This window comes from Centropristis striata, chromosome 16, assembly GCF_030273125.1.
Source record: "Centropristis striata isolate RG_2023a ecotype Rhode Island chromosome 16, C.striata_1.0, whole genome shotgun sequence".
NCBI lineage: Eukaryota > Metazoa > Chordata > Actinopteri > Perciformes > Serranidae > Centropristis > Centropristis striata.
Window position 1 is genome coordinate 10,004,632 of NC_081532.1, and position 8,989 is coordinate 10,013,620.

The window sequence follows — 8,989 nt, forward strand, 5'->3', positions numbered from 1 at the left end:
GAAAAGATTCAATACATTTACATGCACTCTAATATTCCACTATTATTCTGAACATGGCAGTAGTCTTTTAGGTGCATTCTTTGGACATGTATACAGCAAATTTTGCATGACTGGGGGTAGAGATGCATGCCCAAAAGAACAGCCCACATTTCGGTTTAAACATCATGAAGCACTTGGATATCAGCAGGTTTTTGGATATGTAAGACATTGCAACACTGTTTAAGAAGCTGATTGAAGGAGTGAAAGAGGGAGACTGTGTTTGCTCAATTGAACAGTCAGTGGAAAACTTCTTAAAAATCCTGTTTTGATGCAAAGAAACAAATTGGTACAATATGCTCCAGCTGGCAGCAACTCCTGTCAAACAAAGCAATTAATGTGAGTATGCATGACTGCACGTAAACAAGAATATTGATCAACATTCATTTCCGTTATCCATGTAAATTACTTGGTGGGAATATCAGGGGCTTTGTTGGAACAAGGCCAAAAACAGGAATATTTTGTGCATGTAAACATTGATAATCCTTAGGATGTAAATGTCACGTTCACCTCCTCACTTCCCCAAAAACTTTCCTACAGTCCCTAAGCTATTTACTGGATAGACAGGTGGTATATTGAAGGAATGCAAGAGTCATGAAGCTTTTCTTCTGCAGTTATTTGTAATGTATGTATTTATCTGTGTAGGCACTGCACGTTTGAAACCACTCGGCAGCACTCTCTCGCTGCAAGAAATCTGGTCCAAAAACAGTTTTTGTAGCAGAACTGGGAGGTAGTGAGTTGGAAAGAACAAGTCAAAGGGCAGGATTCAATTTTCAAAAAAAGCGCCCTCTGGTTCGATCCCCTGTGTCAGAGCGCCTCTGGCCTGCTGAAGTGTCCGAGAGCAAAATAGTGAAGATGCTGTGCAGCCAACTCAGACCTCCATTTATTTAAAACTTAAAGCTGCAGTATAAGACATAGACACACTATGGTACCCTGAATCTGCATATGCTGAAGGCCTTCTCTTCTCACCTGTCTCTGAAGTCTGTGGTATTTATTTTGTTTTTCTTACCTTCTGTTGAATGTGTTTTATTGTTGTGATGGGGTTATTTTATGAGCAGAGCACAGTGCTCTGTTTACAGCCGCTTGCACAAAACCTGTAAATGCATTTATTAATGTTACGTATTAAAACATTTTGTTTTTGTTTGTACAGTGTTGAAGCTATGCAGGCGCTGATCAAAGGCAGGACTGTTCTCAGTCAGAGCTGGGTCAGCTGTGTCCAGATATGAAGCCATATTATTTACAGTAGTTGAAGGTTCAGGACAGTTTTGGCAGAGCAGTTTGAGACTAAAGACGTTCCCGGGGGAACCAAAGAGAAAGACACACAAATACTGAAGACAGTGAAGGAACATAGTGGGAACATTTTGTACTGATATTTTCTTTCATGTGTTTCTATATATTTTTAAAGTGCTCATTTTGTAGTGTAAAAAGCATTGTTTATTTATGTTTTGATGATATGTTGTTAATGTATTTTGTCATAAAAACCCTGCTTCCTTTTGCTAATAAGATGATATGTGCCCGGTTTGTTTGGCCATTTTTTTGAATGAATACAATACATATTTTAAGTGAACTTGTGTTGTTTCCGTTTTTTTAAATACTCTGTGTTTTATGGAAGACGGAGCTGCCAAAATGAAAAAGAAATAAATATTAAAAAAAGAAAAAATGCAAAGAAAATTATATAAAAAAGCAAAATAGGATTAGAATTAATATCTAGGTTTTAAAAAAAAATCAATTTATGTCACATTTATATCAATTAATACCTACATTTTTATTATTTTATTTTTTCCACATTTAGTTCGTCATTTATTTATTTTTATTTTTTATTTGGCAGCTTCTGTCCTCCATACATTAAAGGCCTGCTCCCAGAATCATCCTCATGTGTCAACTGTATATCAGAATCTTAAATTACTTAATTTAATCATTTGCAATTAGGCTAAGTAGACCTGAGTATTGAACCTCTGTGTCTTTTATGTCCGAAGCACATAGTAAACTGTCAAGTACCAAAGGCTGACAGCGAACGATTGCTGAGATTGTAACTCTTCTTTCCCTGTTTGACTTACTTAAAGGTGCAGAATGTGATCTGGAGTCTCAAGTGTTTTGGTTCGGTTCACTGTTCACTGATCCAAAATGTCCAAGTTTAAAGACCTGGGAATGAAACTACAGGAACACGTACTGCAAAATTAATGCTTTGTTCTTCATATCTGAGGAGCTTTTTCTTCTTTTGTTAAATCAATTCCTTAAAGTTAGGTTTCGAAAAAAGCATCTTTTTCATTTTGGTACAAAAAAATTGGGTATTTTATCACACTATTATCATAAAAATGTCAAACACCTACACCTGTTGGAAACATTTAGTTTCTGTTAGTACTGCTTAAAAAATAATGTAACCACAACATCAAATTCAGTTGAATTTAAAACACTCTTTGTCTGCTTGGGAGATTTGCAGAGACGTAGAATACTTAGGAGAAAAATATTTAATGTAAAAAAAAAAAGCAAGAATAAGCTGTGCACATTATGATGCTTGTGTAATACATAATTGCAAAATAAGCTGCACACACTATTATACACGTTACTTTTTGTAACTTTCAAAGCAGTCCATTGACAACAAAACATCTGGAAACACATGAGATAAATGTAACTGTTTATCTGTTGCACTGCTTAATATTAAAAAACGTGTTGATAAAAAAGAAAATAATTCTGTCCCGAAGACCTTTCTCAAATAGTTGCTTCTTTAATCTTTACTTGAACTATTAACAGCTCATAAACATGAGTCATAGCAAAGGTTTAACAGGGTTTTTTATATAGCCTAAGTCACGGGGGATGACAGACAAAAAAACAATTGGCAAAATATGTATAAATAAGTTAAAAAGTTAAATAAGAAGTAAATAACTTTTGTTTATTGGAAGTATTATTCTATAATTATATCAACTAATACATTCGATACAATTGGACAGAAGTGACTGTAAATGTCAAAGTGAACTAAAAAGTAGAATATTTCCCTCTGAAACGTGGTGTTGTGGAAGGAATATAAAAATATTCAGAACCCTGACATAAGCAAAAGTACTAATACCGCACTGAAAAATGTCTCCACTACAAGTAAAAGTCCTGCATTCAAAACTTAGCCTACTTAAGTAAAAGTACAAAAGTATCAATCAAAATGTATGTCCCCACTCAGATTGTCAGGCTAGATATCTTCCAAATATATAATTAGATTTTGTCTTTTGTTTTGTATCATTTAAATTTAGTAAAGATAGATCATTTTAGCTACTTGATATACTGCTACATGGTTTAATTTATGATGTCTTTCATGTTAAATTCAAGTTAAATTGACCTGTAAAGTAACGAAAGCTGGCAGCTAAATGTAGTGGAGTAAAAAGTCCAATCTTTGCCTCTAAATGTAGTGGAGTAAAAGTATAAAGTTAAATAAAATGAAAAATGCTCTTAAATGTACTTAGTTACTCTCCACCACTGATGCCAGGTGACAGGTGTCTTGAGTCTGGACTTCTTTTGTAATGTGAGGATCTCTGCAGGTCTGGACCTCTCCTCTCCTCTCTGAGCTGCATGTGAATGGCACGCGGAGCAGCAGTGGAGGTGACATTTCTGAAAAGGGTCTCTGTGGGTGTTGTGTGTGTGCGATTAGAGCCCGCGTGGGGCGGGGTGCGGTGTGTGTGTATGTGCACAAGAGATCACAAGTGTCTCTGCCATTTAGAGTCACCAGCTCTTGTCAGGAATGTCCGTCCCCTGCGCGCACAGATCGCCCACTTTATTTTTAACCCTGCAGGGTGGGTCAGTCGCTGGCTTTCGGGAATGACCGTGGAGCGCTCGGCGCCTACAGCCCCTTTCCCTCGTCCCCCCTCCAGGACCGTGCCCTCCTCGAGCCACTGTGGAGACCTCCGTCCGCTCTGACCAGGACCCCCGCTGCTTCAATGGGATTATAATTGGTTTATTGGCAGGGACAAGACTCAGCATAAACACTTTGGGACAGGACGACATCCAGAAGCAAAGTAAGTGTAAATTGGAAGCGTGGCTCGCTGCGCCATTGTTAAATGAAAGTATTGATCTTTGGCCAAATAGTTTCTGTCACTGAACGGCGCTCATTGCATTAAGTCTGCTATTGTTTGTCTCTGTTTGTAGTGGAGTTAAAAGTTTCCTCCAAACCACCTGTTGGACCAGGCTGCCATGTTTAACAATGACGTCGTTTTCAAATAGCTTCCACTCTAATTATTTTTAAATGAATGCGCTCTGCTGTTTTTTTAGGTTTAGTTGAGACACATTTCGAGTTCTAAGTTTGTTTTTTGTTAGTAAATGTTTTGAACGGGCTGCTGCGAGGCGTTGAAAGTGCGCACAATGACGTCACTGCGCATATTTGCGTGCGGAGAAGTGCGCTCTCTCACAGGATTGTAACGGTATAGTTAGAAGTGGCGGTGAAAGTAGTCGGATAGGCTACTTGAGTAAAAGTACTGCACTTCATGTGGAAAATACTGAGTAGTCTGTGTACTGTGTATGGCTGCAGGATATGAGGGAAATATGTTGAATGTCATAGAGCTGAATATTGTGATAAGGATATTACTTGCCCTTGGGGTTGCAGGATTGTTTATTTATTTTTTTATCTTTATTTGCCGCTACGAAGGTAGCTACTGCTCTTACTGGGGTCCACACAAGTGATCATTACATCACAAATAAAAAAGTAAATATATGTAAGTAGAAATCTGAGGCAAAAGAGAGCATCAAAACAAACAGTATTTTGTGATCTTTTTTCCCCCATTTGGTTTAAAACAAACAAACAAACAAACAGGTGTAGCAAGCATCAATTGGGCAATAATAGCAACAGCAACAAAGAAGATATAATGGTAGTGTTGCACAACAAACAAACAAACAAAATAACAATGGCAATACTACCAACCAAACATATCAACAATATTGAAAACAAACTTCTGTTTTTAATCTATTGGGTGTCATTGTAACTGATAATAATGATAATAATAATAATAATTGTGTAATACCGTGATATTTCCTAAAATCATTATCGTTCTGTAAGAATCTCATACTGTTGCAACCCTACTTTGGAGAAATAATGAGATATTTAAGTGCAGCTTTTAGTTTTCCACTAATATACAACAAACAGTTTGTTGAATACAAAAGGCACCAATACAAAAATAATTATCTTAAATTTTACAGTGCAGATTACTAAAATAATAAATAATACTAAAAAAAATCCCTCAGAGCTTTATCTGATTGGCCACCGAGTATGGCGTTCATCAGAAAAAATAACAATGTAATTCAATACGTTGTAAGGTCATTCATAGTGCAATGTCACAATATGTTTACACACTGTGATATGTGTTTACCCTAGTAGTTACAGTTAGCAAAATGAACTTTAAAGTATCAACATGAAAGTATGGAAAATTCAAATATGTTTATTCTATTATATGGTATCTTGCTTGATTTCCCCCACAAATATAAATGGAAATATAATGGAAAAACTCAAGTACAGGAACTTCAAATGTGTACTTAGCACCAGTACTTGAGTAAATGTACTTAGTTACATCCCACCATGTTGTGAACTTGAGCCCAGATTAAGTTTTCTCAGTGTATTCCCTCCTTGATCGGAAACAGTTTGTCGGCTCCTGAAATAACAAAGAAATAAAATGTTCCCGGAGCAAAAGAGCCGTTCCCCCTCATTCCCCTTAAAAGGACAAGTGTGTGTGAGTGTGTCACCGAGTCTGGACAAGCAGGGACTTTTGTGTAAACACACTCCAGGAATAGTTTACTATCGATTCGTTATAACACAGCCTCAGTATTGTTGCAGTCAAAACATTATTGACCACAACAAAGGAACTTTTTTTCCTCACAGCTTGTGCTCATAATCAATGTGCAGTATGGATTATGCTAAACAGAGCGTGCTTATGCTCCCACATGTTTTTCCTCATATCTTGTTAAAGTACATGAGTATAGTTAGTTTGATGTTGTTTTTGGCAATTTGAGGAGAAAGTTAGAGCTGCAGACTTTGCATCCTCCGTCCTCTTCGTCTTCCATATTGATCTCTGTCCACTTTGTGTTTATGTCTCAGATTTACTCTCTGCAGGACCACAGGCCTCCCTCTCCTCAGTCCAGTTGCTGCTGCTACAGTTTCACACACACTGTAGGTCACACATCTTCACCACACCCATCTCTTATTTCATCCTTCCCATCTGACTCCAGAATAATGTGCTCACGCCCAGCCAGCTAATGTGTTGTGCTGCTCAGAGTGCATGCATCAACAGAGAGTTTACTTACAGCTGGGAGCAGTGGGCCTCATGCAGGAAGCCATATTCCAGAGAAAATCCTTTTATCTTTGTTCACATCCATGATTTGTGTTACTTTGCGCGTATCCATTGATTTCTGGGATTCACCAATGTTTTTTTTTTGTTTTTTTTGCTTTGATAGATGAGAAAAACTTTTACCCCGAAATATCTCGTTTTATAGTCTACAAATTGTTTGTCCGATGCAAGGAAACTTACATTTTAAATTTGAGGAACATAAAACAAAGGCATGCATATCATATTATCACATTTACATGATTGTATACAGTCATGGAAAAAATGATTAGACCACCCTTGTTTTCTTCTCTTATTGTTCATTTTATTGCCTGGCACAACTAAAGGTACATTTGTTTGGACAAATGTAATGATAACAACACAAATAGCTCATAAGAATTTAATTTAAGAGCTGATATCTAGACATTTTCCATGGTTTTCTTGATAATGATTTTGGTTAATATCAAGAAAAAATTGAAAAATGTTTAGATATCAGCTCTTAAATTAAACTCTTATCAGCTATTTTGTTGTTATCATTATATCTGTCCAAACAAATATACCTATAGTTGTACCAGGCATTAAAATGAACGAGAAATTGAAGAAAAAGGGTGGTCTAATAATTTTTTCCATGATTGTATTATTTGTACGCAGTCGCTCATAAATATTTTTTACATCTTTCCATGGAATGATTGTGACAATGTGATTTATTATTGACAGATAAAGTGTGTATCTTTAAACTGTATTAACCAATCTCTTCCAAACATATCACAATGAAAATTAAACCACAAATAACAGAGGATTGTGTCCGAAAAAAGAATTATTCCAACTTTATGTGCAACCGTGTACATATTATTATATGTTTTAACTGGGTTTTTGTGTTTGAAATTTTGTCGCTTTCTTACGAAATTTTATCTCGTTATGTCATATAAAGCCATGCAGATCCCTATGAAGAGTTGGGAAGGGAATTGTTTTAGTTCTGCGAAGAGTTAATGTTGTTATCTGCAGTAAACCTGCACAACTGTGGCCAGTAGTTAAGTGTGGAAGTAGTTGTTTTTAGGCCCAAGCCTGTTATTTTACCATAACCTTAGTCAAGTGGTTTTATTACCTAAAGTTAACTGTTTCCTGTAAACAGAGAAGTTTATTCTGAAAAGCCACTTTGCATTTAACTAGTTTCTGACACGTCCAAAACCAAAAGCAAAGCATCGGTATGACACACCAAGAGCCGTGACAAAGCATTGGTTGGTAGAGCAGTGTTTGTGTCTTGTTTGTTTCCCTTCAGTTAAAGTAGTTTTTCATAACCCTTACTTGTCCTATTTTCCTAACCTTAACAGAGTAGTTTTGGTGCCTAAATGTAACAGATTATTCCATTTCACAATGTGTTTAAAACAGCCGTGCATTACTTTTCATAGGATCTTATGAGAAAACATTGCACCAGTGTAACAAATTAGTTGTTTACTTTAAGTTTATTTAGCAGTACAGCTACTGCTGCTTACAGTCTTTTATTGGTCGCATCTCTATAATTATTGGGCATGTGCCAGAGTATTTGCACATGGCACAACACCTGCTCTTCTCTCGTGTTTCGGGGATGCTGCCTGTGCTAATAAACAGTTACGATCAAGTGGGATTCATCATTCGGCACACCTGGATAACAGCAGATTTGGATGGTTAAGAACATATGCTGCATCTTGTTTTTTCTCCTAATAGAAAATACTGTATATAAGAGAGATTTAAGAGATTGTTGCTGCATGAATGTCAATGAGTTTCCAGACTTATTACATATCTCAGGTGCTGATTTGATGTGTAAATCATTCATATCTGTTTACAATGTAGTTTTAAAGTAACAAACAAAAGAGAAAAGTCGCTTCAGTCAATTAAAAATCACAAACAGTGGAAAGGTTATCATCAAAGATAAGTTTTTTTAACACCTCAGACACAAGGAATTGTTTTGTTTGCGTTCCAACTCAGCAGATCTTACAAGTAAAAATCTCATTCACACCTTTTAACCATTTTTCTTAGACCTCATATGCAGAGCTGCATCCACAGAATTTCATGCTGCATACTGCTGCATGAGTTCAGATAAAAAATAAATGTAATGTGTGTTTTTTTCTGAGGTCAAGCAGCTCTTGAATATCTGGAGAAATTCGAGTCGACATTTTAATCATCTCTCCTGACATTTAGACTACTTCTGAGAAATTATCCAGCACCTCTTAGTTATCATCTCAGTATGTGCAGCCTCGAAAATGATGAAATACCGGCCCGTGTGCTGAGGCCTTTATCTCGAGGTGATAGAGAGAAATACAAGTGTTATATAATGTGTCTTATCCGCCAAAAATAACTTGTTATTTGTATCAAACTCATGTCAAAGTTAGACTTAATACCTCACTGATAATATGACTTATAATAACACTACATCATCATGTGTGAATAATGAGGCTCTGTGGCATTCAAACATGCTTATCAGCTGGTCCATTGCTACAATATTAACTGTCAAAATGTTGACAATCAATTAATCTTTTAAGTTATCTATCAAGGAAAACAAACATTTACTGTTTTAAGCCTCTTTAATATAACAATTTGCTCCTGTTTTTTCTACTTTAAATCAATGTGTCTCTCTCAATGTGTCTCTCTTTTTGACTGTTAATTTGATTTTTACAAAGTACTTT